At 36.0% G+C, this 6,744-nt stretch overlaps 1 long non-coding RNA gene across 5 annotated transcripts; it reads left to right on the forward strand.

Annotated features, from left to right (window-relative positions):
- Positions 1–466: 466 nt before the first annotated feature.
- On the forward strand, positions 467–4,030 carry LOC143266133 (uncharacterized). 5 transcript variants are annotated; one of them, XR_013041225.1, is made up of 8 exons: positions 652–907; positions 984–1,366; positions 1,460–1,699; positions 1,828–1,910; positions 2,597–2,776; positions 2,901–3,030; positions 3,104–3,249; positions 3,715–4,030. It is a non-coding gene; the product is annotated as an uncharacterized LOC143266133 (long non-coding RNA). The 5 variants fall into 5 exon arrangements; XR_013041226.1 differs by having other exon boundaries at positions 467–897; positions 1,828–2,776; XR_013041222.1 differs by having other exon boundaries at positions 478–907; positions 1,828–2,776.
- Positions 4,031–6,744: the final 2,714 nt, after the last annotated feature.

Genomic DNA, 6,744 nt, shown 5'->3' on the forward strand with positions numbered 1-6,744 from the left:
ATTTACTTATGTTTTTTTAAACAATTGTATATTTTCTTTACGTCAGTCAATTTATCTCATTATTCTGTGCATAAAAGTATTAGGGTAAGATTATTGAAAAATGAATATTTTGTAAGATACTTTGTAATTTGTCAAAATTATTGGAACTTACAAACCTTAGTAACTCAAAAAGTTTTTAATCAAAAAATACTTTATCATAGTGTTATAGAAAGATCTCGAGGTAAGCTACAAGAATATGCAAAAATATAAAGGGTGTTCCATTAAAAAAAAAGAAGTGACTTTCACATGACCTTCCAGTGACCCTTCAAGGTCAAAATGATATTGCCAATAAATAGGACTTTTTAAACCCTACAACTTTTGTCTGAACCATTTTTTGATAAAACTTATATTTTTAAAATATTCAAGGGTTCCGACCTTTTTTATACGCCCTGTATATGTAATTTTGTGTGCTACGCGGGAGTGAGTGAATGAGTGTGTGTGCATGTGCGTGTGCGTGTGCATGTGTGTGTGTGTCGTACGGTCACGATGAAGAGGCGTTTTGCTGTGATGCGCGTCAACGACGTTTATAATAATAATCTTGAGTTATAATTAAATAAACTTCTATTATTCTTGTTCATAAAGTATTTAAGAGTTCATTAGTGTGTTTATTTCTATTGTAAAAAGAACCATTTATTTAGCAATCTAGTCGTAAATATATGATACCGGGATAAGCCTTTAAGCGAAAATCATCCTTCACGTGTGGACGCACCCTTACGCACGACGACGCTGTGCCGCCATGCGGACACGCGTCCGGTAAACATCGTAAAAATTGTGAGATGGTATTATGTGTCGTTAGCGATAGTTTTTAATTGTTTAGTTCTGCGAATTCCGTGTTACTTCTGTGCGTATTAATTAGAAGTGAGTTAAGGTGCGCATAGTTTTTCGGTGTGTCTCAATTTATGACGTGATTCGTATTTAACTGTACTTTGTATTTCGCATTGTAGGTTATAGCGCATCGGATCTTTTTCACGGATCCTGTTCCGTATAAATGAATAGATAAACCTATCAATAAAGAGAGAGTGAAAAGTATTTTCATTATTCCGATGTGTTTCCAGAGTATTAAGTGAAATCGCGTTGTATATTATATCGTACCATGTTGACGAATTTCGCACTGCTGGTTATTTATAAATAAAGAGTGACTCCTGTTACGTGAAACTACTGCCTTAGGCCGTGTTTAACCAGTGCATGTCCAACTTCTGTGAATACTGATATATTATTTTATATTATATATTACTAATGTTTTACAAACTATTCCCATTCGCTGTTGGTTTTAGATTTTTGTGATTTTAGCATTGTAGTAACCAGCTACTGAGTTCTTTCATGTAAGGTAAGTAATATGTTAATGCGCACAAGCAATATAAATACATAATATGTTACCATAAAATGAGATACATTGATGCAATGCACCAATAATCAACAGAGAGATGAAGAACAGCACCGTAATCAAGATAGCCAAGGCTTTGTACACTGCTGGAATTGCCAAATAGGGACTACTTCTGTGAACAATCTCCAATGCCAGTCCGTTCCTGTGTACGTAGCTGTCAATGGATGCCCTGATCTTGGAAGGAACAAGGATCGTTTTAATATGAACCATTGCTGCAATGTCTTGTCAATGCATTTTATCCTAATTACCATCCATTACTGAAAAAAATGAATTAAGGTAATTGATTGTCTGTTGTTGAAAACTATGATAACCTGTCAGATCCTTGTTTAACCTAAAATTGTGCTTTCTTTCCTTATTTAACGACTAATTTACTCTAACAAACCCGTTTTTTTTTATAATTCCAGCTTTAAAGTCACTTGTAGCTGTTATGAGTATTCTAGCAGACACGACTGTAGAGCTTCTAAGAAAAAACTCAATAAACAATAGGGTGAGTGACCAAAGTACAAGGTAAATACGTGGTATAGTATATAGTGAAAAATACACTCTGTTATGGGAATATTTAAATATACAATACGTGTAATTGAATACAATATAATTTAAAATTATAACAATGTGTAATATGTGAAAAATAGTATAATGTAATATAAATATAATATATGAAAGTAACTTTGAATTGCAATAAGATCATGATACCCAAATACTTGTATTCTAAGAACAATTCCTTCAACCTAATATAATTCTATAGAATATGAAACAATGAAAAACCATTTATTAAGCTATGAATACTTCTAGTAGAAGAATTTATATTTTCAATGAGTATTGCGACATGTTATATAGCTTACAGTATTCCTCGATAAACGGATTTTCTACAGAAAAATATTTTTTCATATCCGATTGAAAATTAACTCGTTTAAACAAACTTCTCTGCTTTATTATACTAGTATAGATTAATTGTATGTTATTGTTTATCGTAAATCTGTAAGTATTAAGTACGTGATATAATAAATAAATAAGTGGGAAGGTAGGCAATATGTTATTAATTTAATAAAACGAAATAAAAATGAAATGATATGTAAATACGACAAATTTGCCGCTGCATATCATACGTCGATATATCGCTGCCCTTGTCCTACTTTACCTATTGTTGATTAATTCTTTCGACTGCCGATTTAGGTGGAAAACCATAAATGGAGTTATTGACGTCAGCGTCATCACTGGGTGCTAGAAATACCGATATTTGTTCCTGTAAGAAATAAACAATATTAATCGCATGTATATTCGCCATCTGCAAAGAAGGATTATCGACTGAATAACTGCCTACTGCCGATATTAAGTTACTAAACTCACATTAAGGTGAGTTTTCCTGTTATTGTTTTTCAACAATCGGTGTATGTGTGTCGAACCTTGGCTTTATATTATGATTTTTAATATTCTTCATTTAACTAATCGCGTCATCTTTAACCAATTTCCATTTCAGGAGCCGCAATTGGAAACATTTGTAGTGGAGGTTATGGCGCCCCGAATTTGACAGCTGGAGTAACACAATATTCTACCTGCTGTATATCTCTTCTACAACTGCCTCCAGGGAATAAGCGTCTTTCATTCCTGTACACAACTTCGAGTATTCTTAAATGTAAGCAGTATCCAATATACTAATATAAATAATATACTATTTTGTAGCAAGCAACACTTATTCTGCTGCATTTCTTGATCAATGGAGAACGAGAAGAAGAAACTGAGAGCACCAGTGGATATAGAGGTACAAATTTTCTATGGAAGGTAAACATGACAGGTTGAGATTGTGTTGTGATCCTCCAGGTATGATGGTATGTCATACCTTTATCGATGATAACAATACTATCACTATAATAATATCATTTAGAATTAACAGATTGAGCAGCGCTAAACATGCATGAAATAATAGTAGACTCTAGTTACTGTGTTTTCATATAATGTAAGTTTATATAATAATTTATCTGTCATGATAAGCACTTTTTTTTTGTCAAAAAATTGAAAAGTATTTGCGCTTACATGTAAGAAGAGATGTTAAGCACGAAAATGCGTGGATCGGTAGAGTCAATTATTGATTTTTCTGCCCTTTTTTGTCTTATTCATCTTAAAAATGGTATATTCTAATGGGACTGTTGTACTGGGATGAGATGATTCTAAGTGTAAACACAGTACAAGTGATACGAAATAGATGAAAGTGAATAGTGAAATAACCATGCCTTTGTTGCACACAACTTTTTTTTACTTCTGATATTTTACTCGATAAAAGTGTTTGTTTGCAGATAGGAAAAGAATATGGGAACCATAACATTAAGTGTATATCAAGGAACTTGGAACAGGAAATTACAATTTAAGTATCTTATTTCTCTGTATCAATTTATTTACTTAAAGTATGTTAGGGTTATATTGTTTTTCAAGTTTATGATTGATGCAAGACAAATTTATTTAATTTTATAATACTCCCAACTTCTTTGTTATAATTTCTTCATCGGTGCTGGAACATGTGCTGGAAATAAAGAAAAGAAATATTATTATATATTGATACAATGTATTCAACAGCTTTAATTATAAAATAAAGGATATATTGAGAAAAATAAAGTTTAATATTTCTTTTACCTTAAACATATTTCCTGATGTACCTCGACAGAAAGTAATTGCATTTGCGCTTTCACAGAATGCCTGAGTTATTTGTTCAAAATATTTCATTGAAAATTATACATTCTGTCTCAACATTGGTTGATTTCTTTATTGTATGTATTCAACTTTTTTTCCTCTATAACTTCTTTTGTAATTTCTATATCAATGTCTGAACAAATGCTAAAAATGAATGGACAGAACAAAAGATCATATTATTCTATATTGATATATTGTATTTAACAGCACTTTCATTTTATTTCATGGAATATGCAGGTTCATTTTCATTGTTTTACCTTAATAAGTACTTTCAAGAAGCGATTCGCTGTAGCCTATACCTGTCAAAAATTAGATACAATTTTATCGATCAAATTTCTTTCACGAAATAAGCAATACATCCTTCCATTTATTCTTATTGGCATGACTTTGGCCGTGTTGGACCATCAGAATGTACGAAAAGAGGAAACATGCTTGAGTTCACAGATATAGTACTTATACGTGTAACGCGCAAAAGAAATTGATAAATAATAATAAACCTGACCACCCTTTAACACATGATTTAACTTATCCATTTATAGAGTGTTCTCTATCATATTCTACACTTCTTTATGAGAAAAAATAAATCAGTTCTACATCGCACACTTAAAAATTCCATATAGTTTTAATAAATCCAAACTAACCTATACATATGGATTACTGGACAATAATATTCTACGTGATACCATATTTCTTGCAATAACTGACATGCAGCTTCCTGCACTGTCTTAATAATCAGCTTGCAAATATTCCCCATTATAACCTGTACCTGTCAAACAATAAATACAACATTCAAATATCGCTTCTACATACAATGGACAAAATTACTTACCAATCAATGACAAATATTTACTGCTGCTGATTTTGTTCAAAATGAACATTAGCGTACATTTGCATTATGAAATCCGACGAAAAACCACTATTATATACAGGTTTATATACGATGCTACGAAAGATTTTAAATTTCATCTATACATTGCTAAACACATATTATGTACTTCAACACACGAAACAGAAAAAAATCACCAATTTAATTTAATTCACAGCCGAATTTAATATATTCCATCACATATTTTATCACATAACGCATAATATATACGAAACTTCATACACCGAATTGCGTATACCGCTACACGAACTAAAACAGAGCGAGTTCCAATCTCTACGCAGTCCGAAAGATTCGGAGTCCAAAAGAAACCTGTCCAATCGGCACGACGTCCAATCGGCACCGCGTCGAATTGGGACGAGTCCAATCGACACCGCGTCGAATTGGAACGCGTCCAATCGGCACCGCGTCGAATTGGAACGCGTCCAATCGGCACCGCTTCGAATCGGAACGCGTCGAATCGGGACCGTCCAATCGGGACGCGTCCAATCGGTCGACGTCCAAGTGGGACACCCCCGACAGATACATACAGAAACAGAGACGGACAGAGACAGAGACAAAGACAGAGAGAGACACCGACAGGCAGAGACAGAGACAGACAGAGACAGAAACAGACAGAGACAGACAGAGACAGAGACAGACGGAGACACAGACAGGCAGAGACAGAGACAGACAGAGACAGAGACAGCCAGAGACAGACAGAGACAGCCAGAGACAGAGACAGACAGAGACGAAGACAGACAGAGACAGAGACAGACAGAGACAGAGACAGACAGAGACAGACAGAGACAGAGACAGACAGAGACAGACAGAGACAGACAGAGACAGACAGAGACAGACAGAGACAGACAGATACAGACAGAGACAGAGACAAAGACAGCGATAGACAGAGACAGACAGGGCCAGAGAGAGACAGAGACAGACAGAGACAGAGACAGACAGAGACAGAGACAGACAGAGACCGAGACAGACAGAGACAGAGACAGACAGAGACAGAGACAGAGACAGAGACAGACAGAGACAGAGGCAGACCGAGACAGAGACAGGCAGAGGCAGAAACAGACAAAGACAGAGACAGAGACAGAGACAGAGACAGAGACAGAGACAGAGACAGAGACAGAGACAGAGACAGAGACAGAGACAGAGACAGAGACAGAGACAGAGACAGAGACAGAGACAGAGACAGAGACAGAGACAGAGACAGAGACAGAGACAGAGACAGAGACAGAGACAGAGACAGAGACAGAGACAGAGACAGAGACAGAGACAGAGACAGAGACAGAGGCAGAGACAGAGACTGAGACAGAGACAGAGACAAAGGCAGCGAGAGACAGAGACAGACAGGGCCAGAGAGAGACAGAGATATACACAGAGACAGAGACGGAGACAGAGACAGACGGAGACTGACAGAGACAGAGACATAGACAGAGACAGATACAGAGACAGACAGAGATAGAGACAGACAGAGACAGAGACGGACAGAGACAGAGACAGAGACAGAGACAGAGACAGAGACAGAGACAGAGACAGAGACAGAGACAGAGACAGAGACAGAGACAGCCAGAGACAGATACATACAGAAACAGAGACAGAGACAGAGACAGAGACAGAGACAGAGACAGAGACAGAGACAGAGACAGAGGCAGAGACAGAGACAGAGACAGAGACAGAGACAGAGACAGAGACAGAGACAGAGACAGAGACAGAGACAGAGACAGAGACAGAGACAGAGACAGAGACAGAAACAGAGACAGAG

The sequence above is a fragment of the Megachile rotundata genome, unplaced genomic scaffold, assembly GCF_050947335.1.
Source record: "Megachile rotundata isolate GNS110a unplaced genomic scaffold, iyMegRotu1 scaffold0049, whole genome shotgun sequence".
Lineage (NCBI taxonomy): Eukaryota > Metazoa > Arthropoda > Insecta > Hymenoptera > Megachilidae > Megachile > Megachile rotundata.